Genomic DNA, 26,984 nt, shown 5'->3' on the forward strand with positions numbered 1-26,984 from the left:
TGGAGCAGGCTGTGTGGTGTAGCTGGGTTTGAGGGGAGCCTTGTAGCACTAATTGGAGTTACTCTCCAGCTGACATTCCGTATTAAAGTTAGTGCTTAGAGGCCCAGTTGTGCTCAGCAACACATGATAAAGAAATATAAACATCTTGTTGTAAAAGATGGTCCCTGGTCAAAAGAGGAGACAAAAAAAAAAAATCAACCTGAGAATGAAAGTGGGACACAAGCAGACAAAATGTTTTGCCTGGGGTTGTACAGCAGGTCATTTGTGGAGAGGGAAGTGGAGCCCTGGTGGTTTCAGCACATACTTTGCTGAAACTGGACTTTCCTGGGCTCATGTGTTGGACAGGTCAAGGGAAATCTGTGCAATGACTGTGATACTCCAAGATGAGGATTTTGGATGTCTTCTAGACTTGAACAGTAGATTTAGATGCAGCCTATTGAGATTACATCCTCACATTAGTGTAATGCTGCCACTTCTGATGGCAGTGACGACCTCTGTTTCAGCAGGCAGGATTGCAGTCTGAACAGCCATACGTGACGTAGGTTTCATTAATGTTGTTTAACAGGCGTGATGAAGATATGGCGGTACCGGGTTATACACAACTGCACAGACTCACTGGAGTCAGTGTTGTGTGCATGCTTCTGCATCTTCTCTGCCTTATCTCTTGAGCTGGTTGTCAGCTGTGTTGAAAGCATGCGTGACTGCAGTGTAGATACAGCTTCAGATACATACTTTCTCCTGCATTCCTATAGAAGAGATAAGCCATGAAATGTGTTCCTATGCATCTGTGCTTGTGTTTACTGTACTGTACTCTCTAGGGATGTAAATGAATGCTAAGACTGGGTCAGGCCAGTAGTCTGTTTAGCTTGTTTTCTTTTTTGCAGTAGCCAAGAGCATCTGCTGAACAAGCCAACACCAGTCCACAAAAGTCACGGGGAAAGAAGGATTCATTTGCATTGTTATTATTAAGGCTTCTAGCTTGTTCTTGCTTCATGATTGAATTTGTTTTTCTAGGAAGAATCTTTGCTGTTATGAGTCACTCTGGCTTAAAAGAAGGATTTTGCTTTCAGCTGCCTTTTGCCTTAAAAGGTGATGTTGCTTCTGGTATTTGTCAAGTTTAGGAAAAATACCCAAATCTAAAAATCATCAGGCAGCTCTCTCTTCTCAAGAAACACTTGATATCTACACCTTTAGTTCTTTGTTTTAGAAAAACCAAAATAAAGCAAGGTTTAGGGAATGCATTGCTGATTCTCCTTTGGGGCCTGCTTGATTTATGTGGCAGTGAAATGTCAGACAGCAACACTCCTGCACGTAACAGGGATGCAGCCTGCTTTCTATTGTGCTGAATTTGTAGACCATCTGGAAATTAGTGGCATTAAGCACCTGACAGAGCAAGATAAAAAAAACCCAAACAAACCCCAACAAAAACTAGGAGTTACACTATGGCAAACCAGTCACGGTTGATCTACAGACTCAATGTCTTTCGAGTGGGTATATAAACCGCAGTCTTGGTTGCCTGTGGTCAGTAAGGATATGACAGTTCTTTTGTAAGGGTTGGCTTTTTAACCCTAAGTAGTTTATTGTGGGGCTAATTGCATTGTGCTGAACTAAAATCTATCTGCAGTTCCAAACTTAATGCTAAGGAGACGTACACACTAGCAAAAATCTTGTGGCACAAAACAGTGGTGTAATTCGTTATCCGCTATAACAGTAAAGCTGCAATGGAAAAGGAAGGGGTTGGTTCTTTTGAAAAGGTTTGTCTACAGTACAGTCCTTACTACTGCTTCTGTAGGTAGAATTAAACTGTTGGTTGATTGTGCATTTGAATGTTGCTATGCGTTTGAGTATAGCTATAACCTTACTTTTCCCTGTGCAGCATCACTTTGTGCAATTTTACTACTCCCAGCAGAAGGTGCTTTTCACTTGTGGGTATTTGTTGCATAAACTGCTTCCACCAGCTGCGCTTGCTTTGTTGGCATTTGTCAGTCTCAGAAACTTGAATGATTAGAAAGATTTATCAATTTTACTATCCCTTGCCATAACCTTCTCCCTGCATAGGAAACATAAGTTTGTGCTCTCTTCTGAATGCTTTCTGTGCATTGTTCCCTGGGAGCAACAAAGCATGTTTCTTGTAATTTATGGTCCACCAGCATCCCCAGGTGCTGTTCCATAGGCAGTCTTTACCTGGGCTTTCCTCTGCATGCCCAGCATGCCTTAGTCTCTTGCCATTGCATGTTCACTCCCACTTTATTAGTTTGTGTGTGGATTCAATGAGAAAAAGTCACCTCTTTTAAATGCTTTTTAATTCTGTATTAGAAATGTGCAAGAAGAGATTTTCTCCAATAAGTCAATCTTTATTTGGTGACCTGAGTTTCATTTTAGTAACAAACTTCATTGAGGTTGAAGAGTGGGTGGGGAAGTACAGAGGGGAGGGGAAGGGGATTGTGAAGCAGGGAGCTGTAATCCTGGATTGAAAAGTGTGTTCCTGAAGTGACTCCTGATCACCACCTGCCTGTTTTACTCATGAATCTGTTGTGTTTTGCGTTGTGCAGTGGCATCACTGAAGGGCTGGCTGTTATTGCTGTGGGAGATCAAAAGCTACTTCCAACTGCATCTTGCATGTCATCTGCAAAACCACCAGTCACAGTGAGTTTCTCCTACACACACTCGTTTTTCCTCAGTGAGGATTTGTTAGCTGTAATCTGTGGTAATAATCTTTTTCTTTATTTATACTTTGTTAGTTCACTTACTACTGCAAAAAGATTTGATTTACCAATCCCAAGCCAAATGGATACCTAACTTCCCCCTCCTCACCCAAAAGGAGAAAAAAAAAAAAAAGCTCATACTGGAAGCTTAGCATTGCGAACTCTTGTTTTCTGGCCGCCTGCACACCTTGTGGTGGGGTAACAATGGAAGACTATGTGCTTTGAGTGTGTGTTCTGGTTATCCATCCAATGGCCAAGATGAGAAATTGACAAAATATTTTGTTCCTGAGAACAGCTTCAGAAAGAAAAAAATTTATTTAAATAAAAAGAGGAAAGAAAATTATTGCTTGGGCAAAGACGATTAAACTTCCCTGCTTGTTCAGAGTGCCAGAAGCAAACACATACATGTGTGGCATCTGGTCATAGGCAGTGGCAGGTGAAAGGAGAGGATGTCTCAGTGCTGGAGTGTTCCTGAGCCTGTTCCTAGATATACTCTTAAAATGTGAGGCCAGGATTTTCTCGGTAGTGTAAGAGAGCTAGCTAATTCAGTGCTATTTGGATACCAGATGAAAACTCTTGAAAACCCTCATTCCCTCAAACTCTTAATTTCTACCTAAAAGAAATACAGTGAAGAAAATGCTTCCCTAACCCTACCAGCTATCTGTGAATGTCAACGTAACTTGCCTGTGATTCTTTTGTCAATAATTCTCTTCTGCCAATAACTCAGTAAAATGCACTCAGATTATTTTGATATTTTGCACCCTTTAAAACAATGGCATAACAAGTGCTTGCAAAGCCATCTCTGGTTTTCAGACATTTATTTACCTGTCTTGTGGTGTTTGGAAGAGCTTGAATATGTCAGTCGTGTATCTTCTGTGCGGAATCCATCTGCAAGACTAGAAGGGCAGGAGCAAATCTATGCATGTGCAAGTGTTTGCTTTGAGGAAAACTTGAGGAATCAATGAACAAAAAAAAAAAAGTGGTAAGTGCTTAAGGGAGCGTAGGACACTTGTACAATTAAATGGCATTGAATGTTGAGATGGTGTAGATTTTGGTTTATGGGGTTGGGCATAAAGGAAGTAATTGTGCTCAGGTAACTGATTCTCTTAAGAGCTAATGGCAGTAACAGGAGGAAGCAACGCTTTAAAAGGAAAAGGCCCCGAAATCTTTGTTGTAAGGATATAGGAAAGAGAATTGGACACAAAGTGTATTTCTAGCCTTTGTCAATATTGTGGATACATAAATTATATATGACTTGTAAAATAAGAAAGGTTGCTTCTAGTGACCTGTTGTGTTTTGCCTGGAAGGATAGAGCCAGCTTGCAGCATATGTAGAGAACAGTACCTGTCAGAAATTGAATATTGAATGAAAGTAATCGTTTTAATCAAAAGTAGTTAAAAGTGAGGCTGAGTTGAAGGCAAACAAAAAACTGCTCAGCTGGAAGACTGCTTCCAGTGCTGCAGACATGCCCTGAGATGCATATTTTATGTATTAGAAATATCGATCAAGGCCATGGTTGTACCTTGCATGACCACTGTTCTTCCTGATCATTGTGATCAAGATTTCTTAACTCTTTGAATTCCACTCCTTACTCTGTGACCAAGTACAAAGCACTTGGTGCTGGTGTGATGGGGAGCTCAGCATTGTATGAGGTGGTTAGCTTGGCCCTTCTTTCCTTCTGATTTGGTATTGTGCAGGAGTGACTGTTTTAATCACAAAAAAGCTAAAAAGCCATGCCGAGTTCAGTCTCTGTACTCTCATCTGAGGTCCTCTAGTAAACCTGCGAGTGATCTTTGCCTCTGCTGAAGGTAGCATGATCTTGTCACAGAGGTTGCCTATGATTCCCACCCCCCCTACCCTCTTCCCCTGTTAATCACTTAGATCCTTGATCCTGCCTTCAGACATTTTCCCTGATGGATGGATCTTACTGTGGACCATTAATTTGGCTGGGTAAAATGCAGGAAGCAGAAACGGTTTAAGTGAGATGTGTGCTGTGTCAGCTGACAGAGAACACTGCTCAAAGGAGAAGCTTCTTGGTGCATGGACACATATTCAGCTGAATCTACTGGCTATGGCAAAGACATGCTGGTTTATATCAATTAGCATTCCTGACAAATTATCTGTAGTGATTGTGGGTGTTTTCTTAAGAGAGTGATTGTAAAGGGGTGTCACTGGAAACAGCACAATCTGAGATACACTGAGCTTAGTGCTGTAAAGGAGCCCTAGACTTTGTGTTTCTGCAAAGAAACAGCCTAGGCTGCTTTTTGAAGTTTTTGGCTTTCAGAGCAAAACCAGGATTGCTTCCGCACACTTAAGCCTGCTTTCTATTCCTCTTGAGTCAATGTCCATTCCCTTCTGATTCTTTACAGTGCCCTGAGAAAGTTGAATCCCTGTTGAACCCACAGAAGCCACCTCTGCTTGCATCTGTTAAAACTAGTTGGCAGCAGAGGGTGAGGGTGCAGATGAGTGATGTTAAAGACCTTTTCTGTACCATAACATTTGGCTACTGCACCCTTGAGAAGGCAGGAGTCTGCGGTTGTACCTGCTTGAGCAAGGCTCCCTGGGGAGTGGGTCAGCCCTGGTGTGATGCTGGATGCATAGTAGTAGATGCTGCACTGGAGCCCTGCTGATGCAGTTGCTTCTAACCTTGACGCACACCACCCTTGACTTTCTGCTCTGACTTGCTTGTTCTTCTGTTTAGCCACTAGACTTTCCAAGTAAACTGCACAAGTACATGCTGGCTGGTATGCCTGTTGAAAGGAGAATGGTCTGGTAGCTAGTTTAGAGCTCTCCAAGTCCAGTTTCAGCTACCTGGTCTGCTTGCAGATTCCCTCTGAGAATTCAGTAGCATGACATAGTCTCTGTGCCAGTTTCCTTTCTGTTAAAGGACACTTTCCACCTTGGATGGGAACTGAGGGTAAACACAGAGCCAGTGAAGGCTCCAGTATAGTAGCTGAAGAAGTAACATAAGTATTAACCAGCATGTCTTTCTCTAATATTTCTGCACAGCCCAAAAATAGTACCTCTGAAGTCTTTTTAGCAGTCAAAATGAGATGACTACTGTGTATGGATGGGAAACGCAGGGTTGTATAACATGCCAGTGATATTGAGATGTGAGCATGAGATCCCAGCATCCACTGGGATCCCACTCTGATCACTGGGTGTGTCTCACCTCTCTGAGTGGAAGTGCTTTCTCGGACCTGGAACACCAGAAGTTGCAAACAGCTTGGGTTCATGTTCCTCCTGTGGGGTTCCAGTGGCAGGTGCTGCTTTGTTCCTCATGTGGCTTTGCCTTGTGTAGTCACATCTGCTTAACTCAGCTGGCCTGCCTGTTGTGTGTTGGCTTTCAGCATTTACTTTAGGGTTGCAGGAAAGTCTTTTACCTTGTTTTCCAAATGTCACCGGGTGAAGTTCTTTTCAGAGCTTGGCTATTTCATGGCTGTACAACCTACCTCAAAATAGTTGCTGTCCCTGTTGTGTCAATGAATAGGATCTTGATAGGACTGACAGCTATAAAACATTCCCTCTGAACTCTGAGATGAAAGTGATGCATTTCCTTTCTCCTTCCAGAGGGCTCATCTGCTGTAAGAAGTAGTTTCTTTTTTAAAATGTAACTCATACCAGGTATCATAGCAGTGTCTACAGCACTCCACGGCAGCATGCTGTGATGCCTCATGCTATGGGAAACTGGGAATATGGGAATGAAAGGCAACTCTGCCAAGGGGCTTCTGTCTGCATTGATAGGATAGTACATGTGACTCTTGTGGCATTACCTGAGTCTCACTGCTGGTACAGTGGAAAAGGAATAGGGTAAAATCAAGTTAGGGTTCAAATATTCAGATTGCAAGGATACTCCCTGGGATTTGATCTGCTTGCTTGCTAATGGTGTAGCATAGGGAACAGAATAGATTAAAGAAGTTTGTTTGGCTCTGCACTGCAAATATATAAGCCAACCTTGCTTTGGCTGCCAGCCCAGGGTGAAAAGGATGGCTGATCACCGTGCTCTTTCCATGTTGACAGCTATTGCTGTCAGGGACAGGTGTGATTTGGGTCTAAGACAGGGATAACAGTGTGAGGGCTTTTTAGTGTGAAGGCAGATTTTAGGAGATAATGCAATTTCTCTGTTCCACAGTAAAGGGAAATAACAGAAATGGTTTTGTGTTCTCTTGGTGCATTTTTCTTAATTTTTATTCATATTGGTCCTAGGATGCAAGGATATTGCTCAAATATTCTAGTACTTAAGAATCTTGGATTATATCTTTGATTCATCCAGTCTCATAACCTGTTCCTCCTCCTGCCAAGCCTTGCAAGGAAGCAGACGGTTCTGAGATACCACTGGCTCTGCAGAAATAAGTCTGTGTGTTTGGTCCTTGTAAAAATGTTTTGAAGAACTGAACAAGAAAGCAGTGTAAGAATTTGGTGGGCAGATTAATTGCATTCCTGTTTCAGGCTGTTTATTCATAGCTTTAACTTTTTTAAGGCAAAAAGGAGGCTATTTTTAGCTTGCTTTTTTTTTCCCTCTGTATTAACCCAAACAAATTTCCCTCTCAGAGGAGAGGGTGGAGCTGGGAGGAAGGAAGGGTGGAAATGAAACTGCTTCATTAAATCAGTTTCAAGATCATCAACACACAATTTTGTTTTCACATTGCAGTTCTGAGCACACAAGAGTCTCTTTACACTTTCCAAAGAGGGGAAGCTTTGTGTACAGAGGGGGAAGGTGAGGGCTCTGAAATGATGAAGTAGTTATGGAAAGCTTATGACTTTTGCTTCCTGAATATTTTTTTCTAGTTACTTCTGTTAGGGTTCATCTGTTATTTCCAAGGAATGGTGCGCCTTGGTGACAGTTTGCTCTCACAGCTTCCAACTCCCAGCAAATGCCTCTTATTGCAAGATGAAGGGAAGAATTCTGGTATAAGCAGGAAGGTCATTTAGATATTACTAAGCCACTAATGATAGAGGTTCTCCCTGAGATCCCTGTGTATATCTGGTAAGAAATGGAACCTGACCTAAAGAGATGAGACTAAGGGTAGGAGGTGAACTGTCAGAAGGGTAACCAAGCTCTCCTGAGCCCTAATATATATGTTTGGTGGTTTTATGGTAAGCTGCTTCTGAAGTAGAGAGAACAAGAGCAACTCCAACAGCTTCCTTACTAGGTTGATGTGAATTGGGCTTTAACTTTCCTGTGATTACTGACTTCAGTATGCTGCAGAAAGGTTTGCTGAATCCAGGGCCTGTGGATCTAGTCTGTAGAAAGGATACATACTTTGGGATTGATTCACAACCTAGCAGCCGGTGCTGCCTGGCCACTGGAGAGTACTGCTTCTTTTTTTATTTCTCTGAATCTCTTGGGCTTTAATGTTGGTTCTTCAGTACCTGTTAGTTTCCACTTGCTCTGTTGGTAAGAGCTGAAGGATCTTTACAATGGAACATCTGTGAAGTCCACCGCTGGTGGTGGTGGAGTGGAGAGCTGCTCATGCTGTCCTGTCTGACTGCAAAGACTACTGAAGGTTGGATCCTAAATTACCTCTTCTTGCCATGTGTTGGTCCTGCTGTGTGTTCTTCTGAGCTGTTGGAGAAGTGATGAAAAACAGAAGTTACGTTTGTGTCTAAAGAAAATAAAAACTTTTCTGTTTTAGAAATGAACAGCAAAAAAAACCCCAAGTAAATCCTTCTCTTCCACTAGTAACTGGTTACCAAGTTATTGAACTCTGTGTGTGAGCTCAGAGCTGGAAGGGACAACCTGACTTTCCAAGTCTCAGTCCCAGGGAAGACTCCCTGTTGCTGAGGGATCAACATGGGGTAGGAGCCCTTTCTGTGGACTCTCAGGTTCTCTCTTTATATGCCTTATTCTCCTCTTCCACTTCTCCCACTGTGAAGCTGCTCCAGATCACAACTGCTCCATACTCAGATTTTTCTGATCTCCAGCCTGGAAGCGTTCATAGTTGGTTTATCTCATTTCTGCACCAAGATAATCCTATGGTTTAAATGGCTCTTCTTGTTTCTTGCTGCTCCTGTCCTCAAGTGTATTTGCAGGCAGTGATCCTGTCCCTTATCAGGCTGTGTTTTGCCACCTTAAACAAGCCAAGCTTTCCTGAGATAGGCCTCTTATTCTTACCAGCACTTCTGTGCACCTATTCTCAATTCAGTTAATCATCTTTGAATTTTGGTGCGACCAGAACTGCTCACAATAGGAGTGTCTGGGAAAGGGCTGCTTTCATTAACACTAATTTCAGCATCCAACTATTAACTGTGGCTTAAACTAGATCACATATTTGAGAACGATCCTCTGGTCTTGCTTTGAGGACATCAAGTAATGGTGACTCTTTCTGCTCTAGGGGAGTTCTGTCAATGGTTGGTTACTTTGATGTTTAAATAGGTACCTTAATTTGAATAGGCTACTTTTAGCCACTGCATCTTGAAATTTCTTTCTTTGTTAGTTTACAGAGGCTTTTATTGTCAGAAATCTGATTTTTCTTAGGAGTGCTCTTATAGACTATGTAAGGCAATTAGCAAATTAAGAGTTTGAATTTCAGAAACCGAGCACTCCTGTTCCAAGAAAAGGTCCATTTTAAGGTATCCTTGAGTATCCAAAAATGGCTCACTATCAGCTTCCATCTCCAGATGACACTGGGCACTGCACCAGCAAGAGTATATGCAAAGAATGAAAATAAAGTCCATTATTTATGACCCTTTTTCTGAGCTTCACTGGCTTGTGTGAGGAAAGTGGAACTACTTGGAAATACTTTGCCTCCCCCTGGATTTCTGGCTTCTTTGAAGGTTGTCTTGATCTTTGTGAATAATCTTTGGCTTATACGTTTGATTTCATGCCAGCAAACTAAACCTTTCTATAATGCGCATTCCTTCAGGCTTTGTATATCATGAAGATCTGAGGGATTTCTACCACTGTTTGGGGTAATGCCATTTTCGTTCTACTGGTGCTGAAGAATAGCAGGGTGTGGTTGTGAGCAAGGCACAGCCTGCCATGCAGAAAGTCAGGGTTTGTTACCTGGCTGTGCTGCAGGCGCTCTGCCTGTCCGTGAGTGAACTGAACAATCCCTCCCTGTAACTGCCTTTAAGCTGGGGGCAGTGACACTTGGCCTGGCGCAGCTGAGCTCTTGTGCTTTCCTAAACCCTTCTGATGACACACTTACTCTGACTGCTTAGCCATTGGGCTTACAGTGATGGTAGCACAGGGCTGCTAGTGAAGATCAACTCATGGTTCACAAAACCCACCTGAAACAGTGATCTGGCTGAGCTTAACGCTCTCACTGTTGGGAGTGGTCACGTTAGGACGCTGGCCAGGCTGGCTAGGGTTTTCTGTTTCATTCCTTGTGCTCTCCCAGCCTGGTTTTGGTTCCACACTGTTTCTTGTAATATAGTCTAATTCAGTGGCTTCTAACCTTTTTGGACCAATGGACTGTTGCCAAACACGAAGCTTCTGGCAGACTGAGCTCCTCGTTTATCATACATCACTGTTCTCGCATTCAGGATGCACTTAATTTTGCTTACTGGAGAGGCTACAAACATTTATCGTGGCCCTGTGGGCTGCTGCTGGGGAACCATTGTGTTACTCTTAGCATAAGGACCGTTTTTCTTCTGCTTCACAGTGCCTTACACTGAAGTCTTGATTAAAGGTGTAGTAATACAAATACATTTGTCCTAAAATCGATTGAGTGAATGCCCCATACCTCTTTAAAAAAACTCAAATACCAATGGATATAAGCTGCCTTCTGGATTTTAACTGAAATCCTACCATGAGAAAATGAATTGCTCTTTCCTTCCTCTTCTCTTAGAGTTTTAGTCCAGAGCTAAATGATTTTGGCAAAATACTTTCAGGAATTTAACTTCCATGATCATAATTTTATTTACATTAATTAATAAATCCTTGCACAATGACAAGCTTTGGCCTTTAGAAAATGTCTGTGAGCCCCTCCCGCTAAATTACACTGCCAGTATACGTATATAATTTATCAAATATGTATGTTAAGAAAGCACGTATCTTTAAGCGCATTCATCTTCTCTAAGATAGCAGCCATCCTTGTGCTCTGGGCATCCTTTACATCGTTTAATGTATATCATAAACTCAGCAATTAAAATAACTTGCCATACATGTCATTGTCCTTGAATAATTTTTCACATGTGCAATTATAGTGCCTTCTACCTTCTCTTTTGAAGTTTTTTTTGGGGGGGAGAAAGTGCTCTTCTGCTTTTAAAAGTATTCTTTTCCTGCTCTGTCACATATAGTGTTAGTTCATTGTGCAGTTCTCTTCTAGTCACTTGCTGTAGTCCTTTAAAAGTGCAATTACATAATTTATATAAATTTAGAAAGGGAAAGATGAAGATCTCTGTACCAGTCTATTTTTTTATCCTCTGTGGAAGCTAGGAAAAATTCAGGTGAGTGTTCTGGAAAGTAATTAGCATTTGAAATGGAGGTTAAGATTGGACAGTTTCTCATGTGTGCTCGAGGAGGTGTTTCTGGAGTCCCCTTCCCCCTTGTCACTGGTAGGAGTAATCTCTCAGTTTTAATAAATGACTGCTGCTGAGTCCTGAAGCAGCTTCCCCATAGCTATTTGTCCTTGCCAAAGGAGAAGGTCAGTGTCTGGTTTACTTTGAATTGAGCGGTTAGACCAGCCCTCTATTTAATCTTGAATGTGGGCAAGCAAACAGCCTCTGCTTTGGAATTTGGTCTGAATAAGGCTGATTTTATTTGTTTGTACCACAGCAGTGTTCACGAGCCCCAACTGGCAACTCATGCTATGTAAGCACTGTACGACTGCAGGACAAGAAAATGGTCCCTAATCAGAGAGGTTTCAGCCTGTGTGGAATAAATGACCACTGCATTAGTCAATGCTCCTGCCTGAATAGAGACTTCATCCTAGCTGTGCCTAACCCTTCCAGATGGAGGGAACACACAGTTTATTCTACAGGCTGGTAAGAGCTCTACTTCTTGCATACACAGAGTACAGTTGGCCTATCTATAGTAGTTGTCTAATGTTTCCCAGATGTGAACACGCACACAGGATGCTTCTCTTTGTGTAGCACGTGGAGAAAGATGGTGACCAGCAGTGGGCTGCTGGTGTCCTGGTGAAGATGACCCAGTCCTGCCTGTGCTTTTCCCAGAGAACTCCTTGTAAGTGAACAGGGAGAGGAGCTGTGGGCTGTGTGGATTGTTCTTGCAACCTGCTCCCAGCCACCTTTTGTTATGGGGCAAAACAGCACCTGGCAGGAGAGGGGTAAGGGAATGGCTTAGGGTTCCCTTCTGTCAGGGGCTGGTCAGTTAGGGCTATATGAGTTGTTCTGCCATGGATTTGGACACTTGCAGTCTACATGACTAAGCTCTACTTTAGGACTAATTTGCGTCATTCGCTGATAAAAAAATAAAATGATGTTTTAACAGAAATCTGGGGCTTGTCATCTTCCCCTCTGCTCCTGGAAGCTGCATTTAAACCCAGGATTAGGACCTGAGGGACAGCTCTGTTGACATGAATCTAAGGGAGAATTATTTTGTAAAAGCAAAACTGTCAATCTTGTGAACGTTCCTCCGATGGCTCTGTTCGTGCTCTTGAGCATCACTGAAGTCCTGTTTGTATCAATCTGCAGGCTCAGAAATAGTGTTGCTCCCACATGCATTTTGCTTGCATTTAAAAGGCTATCTCTGCAACTATAAGGGCTGCATCTTGATTCATTTCAATTGGTAACATAAATTGTATAGAAGCTTGGGACTTGTATTTGCATTCTCCAGAGTAAGATTTCCAGTTGTCATAGTGAGAAGAAAGTGGATTTGTTTTTGCAAACCCCATGTCTGCACTTGAGTCTCAAGTGAGGTGCTGCAATCATTTTGATGCTCAGTGAAATGAGTCCACCATTAGCTGCAGATGCCTACAAACTAGCTGTCTGCATCTGCCTGAGTTATATGGACTCTCCTTCCGGTCAGGAAAGAGAAATAGATATTTTAGGACACAGTTCATCTGACCCTGTTTTAGACAACTGCTTTAGAAACAGATGAATCCTGCCCTGCAGGTGCCTACTTCTCTCCATTGACTGTAGCAGCAGTCCGGGTAACTAGCGCAGACGTTGATGTCAACATTTGCTCAAATGAATCCCATATGAAATATTTCCAGTTTTAAATTTAACTGATTAGGCATTTTCAGTAAAGCGGAGTCCCCAACCAGCAAACACGTCCTGGTGCCCAGGGAGCTGGTTGTGTGCTGTAACTTTTTCTACTTTTATTCTCCAGCTCTTTATCTAGAGAATGAAAATTATTCCATCGTGACAGGAACGCTGGCCTTTAGAAAGCTCCTTTTATCTACACAAATACTTTCTGCGGTATTTTTCCACTAGTGTTGGCCTTTTGCTTATCCATCTTAGAGCTGGATTAACTTCAAAAAGGCAGAAGTGCCTTGTATGGAACTCTGAGGCACATTTATTTCTTTGACCAGTAAATCAGTATTATAGTTTCCTAGGGACTGGAAAAGAGGGTATTGTTATGGAGTTATACTTCTAAGTCCACTTTCCTGATTGCTGAATTTCCAAGGAAAAGATATAAATCTCCTTTGTGAGGGAGAAGCAGCTATACGAAACAGACTTCAGGGGCCTTATTCTCTTTGTGTTTATGCTTGCTTGCCTCTCTTTTCTACCTTCCTCCCTTTCCTCAGGTGCTATGGTATATTACTTAATCTCCTTTGAGGTAAGTGTAGCTGCTTTGTCACTGTATGGAACGCATTGGTATTCAGAAGAGCTTTTTCCTGTGTCAGAGCCAGTATTTTGTTTCTTTGTAAAACTAACCTTCTTGGAACTCTCCAGCTAATGTTTTTCTTTTCTTCTGTCTTTTATTGACTGTGGTACATTGAGTATTGCTTCCCTCACCAAATTTTGGGGGTTTTATTCTTGACTAATACATCCATTTTATGCAGTAATGAAACCTATTTACAAAGGAGAGTGAAGCTGGTCGCAGGGGCTTGATGGAAGCGACTATAGGAAGCACACGCTTTTGAGTCATGTTTGTTGTGTAGATGAAGTCTAGCATGCAGCAGAGAGGCACAAGTTCTGTGGCTCTCCAGGATCCTTCTGGCTGTGTTCAGATGTTCTCTTCTACAGTCTGTCTGGGGAGGGTTGTGCTGAGGCTAGCTGGAAAAGGTTTAGCTGAGCAAAGAGAATGACGAACTGTGGTCCTGTTCTCCCTGCTGGTGCCAAAGGAGTGGAAATCCCAGCTGATTTGTCCCCTCTGTGTCTCTTTTTGTCCCCACCGTTCTTTGACTGCTTGCACTGCAAACTATTTCAAGAAGAAACTTTATTCCTGCAATGCTAGTACAAAAGATAGTGCATGGAGACTTGCATCCCAATTTCCATGCTCCGCTCTCCCACATTTTTTTCAATTTCCCTTTGTGTTCTACAGTCATTTTAGGAGGCACTGCTGCAGTTCCAGTAACTGAATCTAGTTTTCATGTTACTTTTCTTCCCTTCCCTGCCGTCATCACCTTAGTCATATAGTCTTGACACAATCTTACTGTGTGCATGTTTTAGAAGGCTAGGAATTCATGTGGCAGGCAAGGGAGGAAGGATGACTTACCTGCATTGCAAGTAGTTATCAGTGTGTTCACGTATGGAAGCTCTCGTTTCATTTCTGCCAGGATCTTCTCATCCACAGCAGGTTTTTGGACCACAGAACTAACATTCATGGGACATAATAGACTGTGCAGGTGCACCTGGGTAGTTCGCTGGGGTAGAGAGGGGATCTTACCTGCCACTTTGGTTCTGGTCTGCACCCCCTGAAGTTCTAGGGAGTTAGTATGCTGGGTTGCCTAGGTATTATGGTAGTGAGGGATTAAGAAAAGTAGACAGCTGATTGTGGCTGTCAGAAGAAACAGTCATTTTTGTTTATCTAGGAATATTATTCCAGAGCCTCCTTGCTTTTGTCATAGATTAAATGTGATTGTAGGTTCTCTGGGTTTCATCTCATGTGCACAGGGCCTGGATGAAATGTTGACCTGTGATTCAGGGTTGAGGACTGGTGTTGTAAGTGTCTGTTCTGGCATCTCGTTAGCAGAGTTGGCTTGTTCACAGCTGGTCTCTTAAAAGATACAGCTAACTTGTCACATCCAGGCCACTGAGTCACTGGTTCAAGAGCTTTGCTCAGTGCTGTTAGTTATTTGCAGTGAAGTACAAAACACACCTTCAAATAACATTTATTTTTCAGCAATCCACCTTTTGAAAACTCTCAGCCTTCTCTTTAATTTGTAGATAATCCAGTCTCAGTTTTGCACCTCCCTGTTGTTGCTTTCCTAGCCTTACAAGAATGCTGTCCAAGCAAAACTGGAAATGGTCACTCTTCGTGACCAGTGAGCTGTTCAGAAAGTTTTGATTCTCTGCCTTGAAAGTGCTGGAAATCTAGTACATAGATGGCAAATCCAGCTACCTAAGCAAACAACCAAAAACACTCAACACACCAGAATTTTTCAAGATGAAGTAAAGCTCTGACAGGAAGAGAGCAGTAGGAGAGAGTTGGTGGTGGGGAAATCTGACAAGTTAATTTATTTTTGATGTTTTAATTGGATAGGTTGGGAGACAGGGAAAGAAAAGATGGTGCTGGCGACAAGAGTCGTGGAGTCCTGGGAAAGAGGGAGGGAAAGTAATTGTAAACATGACCAGCAAAATAATCTACTTCATGTGCAAAGTCCATTTAAATGTAAATTACCCAAAGTGATTTTTTTTTTGTGGAATTTTTAGCAGCACAGAAAGACAGAAGTATTTTTCCTCTTGTTTAGATATATGATGCAGACAGCTGTAGAGAGCTATAAACATCCCCCATCTTTCTACCTCCTCACACCCACATCTTTCCTTTAGGCTCCTTGGAGCTGTTCCCTGCAGCAATGCTTCCAGGCAGTTATAGTTAGGATGTTCACTTCAGTCACCAGAGCCCTGTCAGGGCCAATTAGCATCCTAATGACTGGCATGTACCATCTTGGTAACAGTCAGTGCTCTGTACCAGGGGACCTAGCCTCTTAAGAACCCATCTTGTTTTATCTGGCCCATACTGGTTGTATAGACCTGTTTTAAAAAAAAAAAAAAAAAAAAAAAAAAAAGAAAAGAAAAGAAAATTTCCATTTCATCTTGTCTTCTGAGTCCCAGGGGCTTCAGCACAGAACAAATATACCGTCCTTTAGCTAGAAGTGATGAATCTTGGCTTGGAGGAGGGGACTTAAATCAAACTGCTGCTCTTGTAGGTACTGAGGACTTTGGGACGAAGCTTCAACTGAGGCTAAGCAATGCAGTACTCATTCTTCAGACCTGTGTTGAATAAGAGCAATCAAAGACCCAGCTGCATAGTCTTTAAATATTCGGTACCTGGCCAGTATGAGGACTAGAGCGGTACTTTTCTGAAACTACTGCTACCTTTTCTTGTTTTGCAGTCTGCTGCAAAATCCACTTCATGGTGGACTAGCATCTGTGATCAAACTGTGCTTTTGTTGTTCAATCAAACCAGTGCTGAATGCTGTGCAGAGAACTTTTCTGTAGCACAGACCAGGGCATGCAGGTGAGGAGATTTAGGGGAGGTTTCACAGCTGCTCAGCAAGATTGGAGCATGGTAGAGCATCCAGGGTGTAAACCTGCCACCCTTTATCAGCATGGAGATTCTCAAGGCTTTGTACTATGCTGTGCCAGGCTGGGGGGGCAACGTATCCTCTGGTAGTGGCGGAGTTAAATGCTGCAGTATGACATCACCCCATTTCTGTGCCGTGTTTTATTGTTAATACAACGTACTTACCAGAGAAACTCATGCATCTATCCTGATTTCCAGCCCTAAAAGTCAGTGTTCCTTGTTAACATGGCATTGCTGCCTAATCCTGCCACGTCCTAGCTCTTCAATGGCTTTAATGAAGTAGTGTGATGCCAGGGCCAGCTGGTTGGCACATTGTGTTACAGCTGGCACAGCCACACTGGGTCATCTGGAGGGAGAGGTCAACAGTTTAATGGTCCTTAAGAGGAGCCAAATCACCTGTGATGCTAAATCAGGCCAAAGAGTGGCTGAAGGGCAGTGTATTGTGGTGGTTGGACTGAAGCTGCAGTAGGGAGGATTTCAGTTTATGGGGCTGTGGAGGTGGCACCTTTCACTGGTAGCATAACCTGAACATTGTATTATTTGAAATGGCATTGCTAAGATTCTGAGGACGAAAAAAGTGTGCTTCCCCATTAGAGACAGCAAGTCCCAACTGTAAGCTCTGAAGAGCAAGTGAGCAAGAATTATTATTATTTTTAAGTTCATAACTATTCTTGAAATACACACGCAAAAATATCCCAGCCATCCCCCAGCCCAGCCTGTGATGCTGAAAGACAGCACATTAACATATCCACATGGTGCATATGTTATTTTTAACATTGCTGTGAGAATTTTGTCTTTTCCTGAATTTTTTGAATGGCGTTTGCATTTACTATCAGAATGCTGTCATATAGCTATCATGACTATTTAAATTCTAATCTTAATGTTTTGATGTGATCTTCTGCAATGTCACAAGAATTTGATGGCTAAGAAGCCTGCAAGTACACAGACAGGAGCACTGACATTTGGTCAAGTATTTGTGTGTATGCACCTCTTGTCTTTTCTGGACGTGTCACCACAAGACCAAAGTTTGTGTCCTGGAGCCCCTTTTCAGAAGTGCCACTTTGAATGTCATGGTATCTGTTATAATCTGGTTTGTATGCACTGAGCCTGCTCTCATTGTGCATGAGGTGTAGTAAACCAGCAAGGCTGACTTACTGCATGCACACAAAGTGCCCAAGACTAGAAGCCTAAAATGGCCCAATGATTTGAACTCTGCCTCTTGTGTTCTCTTATTGTTCATGACTTTGTAGATATCTCTGAGGCTGAAGCCCTCTGTCCCACTCTTGTTGTCCCTGAGCATCCCCAAATCTGATGTTATAGGCCTCACAAGATCACAATATGCTGCTTTCTCCAGGTCATCTCGCATTAAGCCCTACTCAAGGTCACACTTTCTTTACAAACATGAAGGCCAAAAACTTAATCTAAAACATAACCTCCAATAAAAGAGTGGTTATTGTATAATGATCTCTCTTGAGAAGTTTAGGTGCTTAGTCAAGTGTCAAGTATAGATAAAATGGGGAGAGTTGGCAGAGCTGATGAAACAGATGGATGATAACAGGACAGTTTTTCCCCACATTAGTCTGCCCATATGCCTAATCCTGACCTAGGGCTATTCTACCTCCTCCTTCAGAGTAAGAAAGTAGCTAGGTTTCTGTGGCCTGTTTAACAAGTGGATAGTGCCCTGCAGCTTTCCAAAACGTGTATGAGAAGAGAGCATGTAAGCTCCCAGGCAAGGGTTCAGGGGCTCTGATACAGATTTTGGCAGCTATGCACATTTATCACCTGAAAGCCAGGGACTGGTTAGTTGTCCATGCTGCAGGGAGGGACAGAGCCATGGCATGAGCCAGTCCTCCTATACTGGTGGAGCTTCCCAGCCTTCAGAGCCATCTGGTTTCTTAAGACTGAAGCTAGAGGCTGAGAGTTAGGGATTCAGGGCTGAGGCTTGAGAGTGATCCTCAACTGCCCAGGAAAATATAAATCTCATTGGTGTGACTGTGGACATATCTATTGTGGCCAAATTTGCAAAAATCGTTTAGATCTCTAACTCCCACTGATCTCAAGAGGATTAGGTGTCTACATGGCTTTGTATATCAAAACTCTACCTGCTTCAGTTCTCCTTTTACAAAATCAATAAAATACTACCTCCTCTTTTCACCTCCCAGCCTGGCTGTGTAAAGATGTGTCGTGGTTTAACCCCAGCCAGCAACTAAGCACCACACAGCCGCTCACTCACTCCCCCCCCACCCAGTGGGATGGGGGAGAAAATCGGGAAAAAGAAGCAAAACCCACAGGTTGAGATGATAAGAACGGTTTAATAGAACAGAAAAGAAGAAACAAATAATGATAATGGTAACACTAATAAAATGACAACAGCAATAATGAAAGGACTGGAATGTACAAATGATGCGCAGTGCAATTGCTCACCACCCACCGACCGACACCCAGCTAGTCCCCCAGCGGCGATTCCCCGCCCCCCCTTCCCAGTTCCTATACTAGATGGGACGTCCCATGGTATGGAATACCCCGTTGGCCAGTTTGGGTCAGGTGCCCTGGCTGTGTCCTGTGCCAACTTCTTGTGCCCCTCCAGCTTTCTCGCTGGCTGGGCATGAGAAGCTGAAAAATCCTTGACTTTAGTCTAAACACTACTAGCAGCAACTGAAAACATCAGTGTTATCAACATTCTTCTCATACTGAACTCAAAACATAGCACCGTACCAGCTACTAGGAAGACAGTTAACTCTATCCCAGCTGAAACTAGGACAAGATGCCAGGGATTTATCCTGAAGATTTGGTTTTATAACAGTGGGGACATGCTCTTGTCACAGTGTAATTATTGCCTTATGTCAGAATAGAGAACTGTCACTCAAAGGTTTCTGCTCAAGCACATAGTCAAAAGTCAGAGTCTGCAGCTCAAAGTAATGTGTGGTCAAATCAATAATCTGAACACACTGTGGCTTTCTGTGGTGTATGATAATTCCCAGAGATTAATGTAAATGTAAAAGCCTTTCTAGTGGAAGCAAATCACAGGATTGCGTGATTGCATTAGACATTTCAAATGGCTGTGTAAAGACTTGGCAACTACATGTTTTTGAAACACATTTATTCTTGGTGCAGCTCAGATCCTAGCTCAGTGATGAATTACTTTAAACTTGAAAATGAACTTCTTGGCCTGGTGTCAGGATGGATTATAATCTTAAAGGTGACTTGTAAGAGAAAACAAATATTTATTTGGCTTGTGACTTTTTTCATCATATAATGGGTAAAGAGAGCATGAAAAGCAGATACTTCTTGAAAGAGTCAGTGATGGCTGAAGGACTACGAAAATAATGACTCTTCCTCAGCATTTCCAAATATCAGATCCATGCAGTTCTTTGAGACTTGTAAAATTTGCTTCTGAGTCAAGTTCCTTTTTTTTTTTTTTTTTTTTCATGTCCACTTCAATTAAATATTCTGGAGAAAATCCTTTATTTATTTCAGTGTTTCAGTGTCCTTTCCAGGTAAGATGCAAGAGCTTGCAATGTCTATTCAGAGGACACTTGTGGAGGAGACTTGCAGTTGGCTTTGCCAGTTACTAACGCTGGCTGGTAAAGAGGTAGGAAGTGGAGCACTTAGGGTTCAATTTAAAATTTCTCCAAATACTTGGAAGGAAGAAAGCTGCCATCACCTCACTGCTCACAAAACTCATCTTTTTCAGTTGCTGAGACTGATTTTAATCTCAGTTGTGGTCCATATCCTTTGTTCTGTACAACTAGTTTTATACCCAGTGACTGATAAAGTCTTGTCCCAGCATCGTTATTGTAAATTAAACTTAGAAACACAGTCTGATATGATGGCTGATTTTTGTCCCGAAGCAAAGTATCCACCCTAGCTTTTATGCTTTTTGAGGTACAGAGTAGGATGTTTTGCTTATTTCCCCCTACACCCCCATGCTTATTGCTTTTTTCACTCATTCTATATGTCTATTTGAAATATTTGAGGGGTTTTCATGAATCTCTGTGGAGTTAACTAGTGTACCTTGTTCTTGTTAGGATAAATGTTTTGTCATCAATAATCTTCAATATCAATAGTGAATTAATAACTTAGGCTCGTGTCTTTTATTGAATTTGTCATCCACATCATTCCTGGTGTGGCATTGTTGCATGGTATTTAGACAAAGCTTTCTGAGGAGTGAAATGCAGCCTCTGTCTGACTTCGACCTTGGGCATGTTGTGGGTAGACCTGTGGTAGCAAATTTCTTGGTCTGCCCAGCTCTAAGAGTCCCTACATAGCTTAAAACTCCTGTGGTTGCAGCAGGTTGAGAGGACACGTGAAAAACTATTGTCAGGTACTATGACTCAACTAGCGCACTGTAACCTGCTTGATTTACTGTAATACGCTGATGGATCTGACACCCTGACATATATCCCTTGGCCAGTCACATCTGTATTGTGTTGCAAGCTCTGGGACTACTGTGGAAACTAGTAGTACTGCAGTGGTTTTGCATGAAGTAGAAAACAGAACTGGTATGGAGTAAGCAACAAGTTCCAGTGGGTAGAAATGCTTTTCTATTAAAATATATTCATGCTCTGTTTTGAGTCTTTTCAGTTGGCTGGGGATTTGTTGTGAAACAATTCGATGTACTTGTGGCCAGCAAGGAGAGGACTTCTGAGCTTGGTGTTGGGATCAGTGTATAAGCTGGAGGTCTCTGTGCCAGGCTTCTGGAATAGGATTGGTAGCAGGACTGCCATGCAACCTGGGATCTGCTGATCTCTGGATGAAGAGCTGCCAAGATATGGTAGTCATGTCACTGATGAACAGCAGGAAAGACTGTACTTTTTTTTTTTTTTTTTTCTGCTGTTCTTATGCTTCTTGAGCTATGTCTCATCCTGACCAAGGACTCTTGAGTTTAGTCAGAGGGACTAGTTCCTGTGCAGCCCTGGGTGGCTTGGGAAATGAATAGGGAGCATGGGGGTATAGTGTCCAGAACATGAGCTTTGAGGACCGTACTCTATTGTTGCACATTAGATGAAAGTAGGTTGGTTTCTTTTCTGTGTCTGGGAGGGACAACAAAGAACTTAAATGCTGTCACTGGCTGCCTGGAAGGCAGCTGTGCCCTTCTGGTCCATTGTGGCTGGCTGGCTGGCTGCAAGCTCAGACAGAACTTAAAACACGATCCTCCTAGATTTTCCAAAGTTAAGGCTCCAGGGCATAGTTCTACAACGGTGATCTGCAGAATTTCTAGCTGTGCAGTTCATTCTAGTCTGTGTGGCTCCTGAGACAGTTAATTGTCTGTCAGAGCTGCATGTTTTTTCCCTGTTCCAAGAACATGGTTACAAATACTGTATTTCTGCCTTACTGCTTTCAACATTTTTTCTGCCACCTCAGGGCTTCCTTTTCCACCACCCAAGTGCAAAGCAGTTGTCTTCATTGTCAGCTCTTCATATCATAAGCCTGCCCTCATATCTTGTCCAGTGCAGCAGTGAGACATCACACCCCATCTGATCTGTCAGTCTTGAGTGCTCATTTGTCACGCATTTCCACAATGCCTCCTTCATGTTTTCTTCCATGTCACATCTGGCATCCAAGAGGAGTCCTGGTTAAAGGTCAGCAAAGCTGACAACTTTTCTCATTGTCAGTCTTTCCTTAGCTCTCTCCTCCACCAGCCACAAGCTAGGAGATGATGAGACAGCCGCTGCATGGGGAATACCTGCAGAGCCAGCTCCAGGCATGGCCCTGGAAGCAGTTGCTCAAGGGAGAAGCTGCTGAGGGTGACAGAAGCTGTCCGTGTTCCCCTTTCTTTGCCCATAGCAGTACCCTGTTGCTGCCCAGGGAGGAGGGGGTGTGGTGGGTGGGAGAGCACTGCCTGGCAGGTTGGCATGGTCCCACCAAGCCACTCTGCTCCTGTTCCTCCAGCAGCAGCAAGGCTGCCTCTGCTCAGCTCTCCTCAGTGTTCAATAAGGGCTGCCCTGCTAAGAAGCTTTGAGCTGGCAAGTGATGCCATCATGACATTTTCCTTCACACGCTTCCCTCGCAGTTGTCTGAATCTGTTCCTTTCCTGGGGACTTAAATGACAAGCCCTTTGGGGCAGGGATGGTGTCCCCATAACTGTGTCCCACTGGGTTTGGTAAGGTGCTTAGCAAAATATGCAGGAACTCTGAGGTGCTGCTGTGGTTTAAATGCTCAACAATTCCTCCAGTACTTCTACAGCTGGTCACTATATGCTTGATTCAGCTCTGTCCTTCCCTCTTGCCCCCAAGAAGCACAGTGAAATTTAAATTTTGCATAAGAGGGAGTGCATGTTTCCTCATCAATGAGAGAAATAGTGTCAGCTGTGGTTTCAGTACTAATAGCAACCAAAGCCTCCCTAAAAGAGAGTTTTTCTCCCTTCCTCTCCCTTGGCAGACAATTTTATGGACTTATTTTTATCTCGTTATGTTTTATATGCCTCAGTTGTTTGTATACTTTATAAAGCCTCTAAAGTAGAATTATTGAATAAACACCCTAATGTTGGACCCATGTGTTTCTCATGGCTGGCTTCACATGGATTTTTTTTTTTTTTTTTTTTTAATCTTTGTTTACAGGACACAGTGTATTATACCCCCTCCCAATGCTTGCACTCACCCAGAAGAGCCAGCATCTGCTTCTAATGCTTTTTGTTTAGCTGACTGTAATTCTGTTTTAACCTGGGAATTATTTCTTTTTAGTGTGGCAAAATGATATATCCAGCTCTGTTATTGATATATGTGCATCACAACTGAGGGTCTGATTGAGAATCTGCATGGGACTGTGAATCTTTCAATTGATTTTTGATAGGTTTTGACTGTACCGCTAATTGCCTATCGTTCTTCGTGTCTGTGCTGCTCTGTTTACTTTGCTTGATGAGATAAGGATCATTCTGTTACTTCGTGGGATGTATTCCCAGGAGTCTTCCTTTTTTTCACCTGTACAATGATCACTTTATATTTTAGCAACCTGATGCTAATAAGTGCTGCAGCGTTAGCTGTGCCTTGGAGACAAAGCTGCTGTGGTGCAGAACCTTCGTGCCCATCGGTCTTGCATGTTCTTCTCGGCCAGGGTATAAATGGGTGACTGTGGCTGCCCTCAGTCTACATCAAAACTCCTACAATATTACTTTTGTGAAGGGATGATGTGTCACTCTGTGCTTTGCTTATCTTGCCCATCTTTTATGGTCTGTCCTTGTCAATTCTTAGTTACTCTTGTGGGCTTTCTCTGTGCTCCCCTTTTTACCTTATGTCCCACTGATATTTTTGCAACTTCTTTTTGTGTACATTTGGCCTTTCTGTCCCCATTTTTTCCCAGTGGTTTCTACTCCCACCTGTGTGAATGTCACTTTATACATTGCTCCTTGGTGTTTTATGGCTTGTTTTTATCTCATGTAGCAATGGACAGGCAGCCAGCCCTCCTCTGTGGAGCTGAGTGGGTGATTTTGGTGTGCATCCAGCTAGACAAAGATCATCATCTCAGCCTTCCCTGAAGATTACAGGAGCAGGATTTGTATCAGGGTGGTTCACTGATGTAGTCACAATTCAGTTACTTGTTAGGTGAGCGTTCACAGGAACCTATTACAGCCTGGTGAGCCTGCGGAACCAAGCAGCTAGACCAAAAGCAATGATGCAGAACCAAGATCCAGTGACATATGCTTTGTGGCCTTGTTGAAAGGTCCTTGCTCCTGTTTCGAACACCAGGCACTCACTCACGTAACCCTCTACTTGTAGATAACAGTCTAGGTTGTGAAATTTTAAGTATTGAAAGCAACTAGCTATGTGCTGACCTGGGCTGTGTGACTGCTTGCTGGAGCTCTGCAAATTTTCTGTCCTGATCCCTGAACAAATGTCTCTACCTGAACAAACAAACCATCTTCAGATACCCTAGTGTGCTGCTCAAGGTGGAAGGGCAGTGGCTGTGGTCATTGTATCTTCCAAATTGGCCTTTGTGATTCCCCTGTGCTGGCAAATCTGCCCATCAATGTCTGAGTGACTGCCCCACATCGCAAACCTAGCCTTAGTGATACCTGATCCTTAGTTTCTCTGCTGAGACTTCACAGTGACATCACTGCCTTCTGGAAGGGCTGAATGCTTGCCTGTGTGCCCATTTTCTGTGTTCTTGTCTTAGGGGAACAACGCTGCATTGTTCGCTGCTTGGAGTCATGTCTGGAAAATACTTCTGGGCATCTCAGGGAGCACCTAGGAAGTCTTTATTATTTCTTGAGAAAGTTGAGCTTCTGCAGAATCTGAATCTTATCTGTAGCCCACATTAATTTATTGCATTTATGTATTGAGCAGGCTGCATTCAGTATGTTGATTGAATAGAGAGTTGATTTAAAAACATGAAGTGTTCTGGAGAGAGATTAAACTGTTTTCTTGTTCAGTATTTCGTATCTCTCTGCCTGCCATGAAAATTGAAACGGCAAAGATTAATAAATTAATTGACACATTTGCCAGTCTCCTTGTAATGATACAGCCAATCCACAAGCAGTCAAATGATGAGTCATACCTTCAAAAGCAGGAGATATTTTTTCAAATCATGAGGTTATTTCACAGTGTTGGGTTTTGTTTTTAATTTGTCTTCTGCTTTATGAATGTTTAGGGTTAGTATTGCCAGGCTTTCTTCTGCAATCAGGAGGAGCAGAAACTTAGTTTAGTACTTTTGTTTTTTTTAAAGGCAGGACACTTATGCTCAAGAGGAGACTTACAATAATAGTAAGAATTGACAGATCTACAATTTTCTCTGTATCCTTTCAGTTGTGATTTAAAGCACCTTAAAGAAACAGCTCCCTGTGGCAAGCAATGAATAACGTTAATTGAGGATTCTTGAAATAGATGTATAGTTGGCACTTTTTCTCCCATCTTTCACTTTTTTTTTTCCTTTTACGAAATTCAGAAGTTGTTATAATGCCATCAGCCACTGCTTTCTCAGTGTCTATGCACCAGGACCACAGTGCTTTGGACAGGAAACCTGAGCAGGGTAAATTCCAAAAGCTTCCTCAAAGGCCCTGTTGCAATTTCTTGTCCTTGTTTGATTCTAGCCTTTTGTGTGGGAGAATTGTTTACCTAATATTTTGATGGCTATGTTAGAGCTGTAGTACTGTATTAGGGCCTGATGCTAATAAAACATGATGGTGTTATAAAAATAATCAGGGTAGCCAGGTTTAAAAGCAGTTTGAAGTGTTGCAGAGGTTTTCTCAATACTGAGTGACCAGCTGATAAAACGACAGTTAAAATGCATCATCAGTGAGTGCAAAGTATTGCATGTGAGAAGAAAATAACCTTCTTCCCTTCCCTACCAAAAACCCCACAAGTACTCAAGGGTAGTGATGATGAGTCATACCTCAACTAACGCTGCTTTGGGAAAGTTGCTTCTAATAAGTCTTTGGAAGCATTAGCTCTGTGTTCTGAGATGATTAAAGAGGCAAATAAAATGAAAGATTTTTTTTCTACTGTGCATGAATTCATCAATTTCGAGACTCGTCAGCCTGGAAAAGAGGTAAATGAGAGGTCGCGGGAGAAGGCTAATGAAATCATGAAGAAGGGAGAGAAGATAAATTAGGGAATGATTGTTCACCTTCTCATAAATCAGGCATTAGAAACCATCCAATGAAATAAATAGTAGTTTTTAAGTAAATGAAAATATGTTTTCCTGCAACACAGAACGGAGCTGTAGAACTCATTGCTACATCAAGTTGTTGAGGCTAAAAGCATACACAGACTAGAGAAGTCCATGGAGGAGAGATTCATGGGCTATTAAACAGAATAGTTCAATCGCAGCCTCTAGCTGAGGAGCCAAAAGCTTCTAATAGTCAGCTGGAACACTTTAAGGAAAGGGATGCACCAGGATGAAGGTCATGCTACCCTCTCCTAACTTCTGACTCCTTCCATCTTCACTCTCACCTCTTCATTATGTGGGAGTGGATGGTGGGCTGGTTGCACTCGTGTATTCCTGTGGGGCTGGCTGCTTCTGTTTCTAGTTGCTTGGTGTGTGTAAGTCTATGTATCTGAGCAGCTTTACCAGGGTGGTAAGAAACAGCTTAGAGTCATGTGAGCATATTCACATTCCACATGTCTTCACATATGTGTACGCGTTTTTTCTGGAAAGCTTTTCTATGTAATTGGATTGCATCTGTTTTATTTCAATGAAATAGGATCTTGATGCAGATTACTTCGTGCAGAGAAATCCACGGAGCTGCACTTACGAAAATCCCCACTAGTTGTCACTCGATCCCTATTTTAAAGCTGACTTCAAGACCAATTCAAGCTCTTTTTAGCTTTTGTAAAAATGGTGTCCTGGGCCCCAAATAACAAATATCTGTGACAAATGGAGTCTTTCTGAAACATGGTGATAGGAATCAGCTTAAATCCAAGAGGTGGCAGCCTCTGCAAGTGTTGTTCTGTTGGCTTTGGCTTTCTGAATAATTATTCTTAACAGCATGTTGTCCAAGGTCCAAACTAGTCTGGGGCCTGGTGTGTCAGTTGCTGTATGCATGCTGCGTGATAACTCCTCTCTCTGGAGCAGTGGTGATCTCGATGGACATGTTCCCTCCAGGAGGAGGAGAAGTTAGAGCAGAATGAAAAAGCTATGGCAGTGCCTCAGTCAGCTTGGGTTTAGTTTTTGATCAATGTCTTCTTGGGTGGAAGTTAGTGAGACTGAAAAGGAGCGGTGGTGAAAGGGTGCTGGCAGTGATG

At 42.6% G+C, this 26,984-nt stretch overlaps 1 protein-coding gene across 1 annotated transcript in view; it reads left to right on the plus strand.

Annotated features, from left to right (window-relative positions):
* Nucleotides 1-26,984, plus strand: part of TSPAN4 (tetraspanin 4) — a 477,301-nt gene that overhangs the window by 76,682 nt on the left and 373,635 nt on the right. The window contains exon 2 of the mRNA XM_030038299.2: nucleotides 2,553-2,646. The gene's annotated coding sequence lies outside the window, so the exon portion shown is untranslated. The remainder of the gene's footprint in view (nucleotides 1-2,552; nucleotides 2,647-26,984) is intronic.

The sequence above is a fragment of the Aquila chrysaetos genome, chromosome 16, assembly GCF_900496995.4.
Source record: "Aquila chrysaetos chrysaetos chromosome 16, bAquChr1.4, whole genome shotgun sequence".
NCBI classification, from domain to species: Eukaryota; Metazoa; Chordata; class Aves; order Accipitriformes; family Accipitridae; genus Aquila; species Aquila chrysaetos.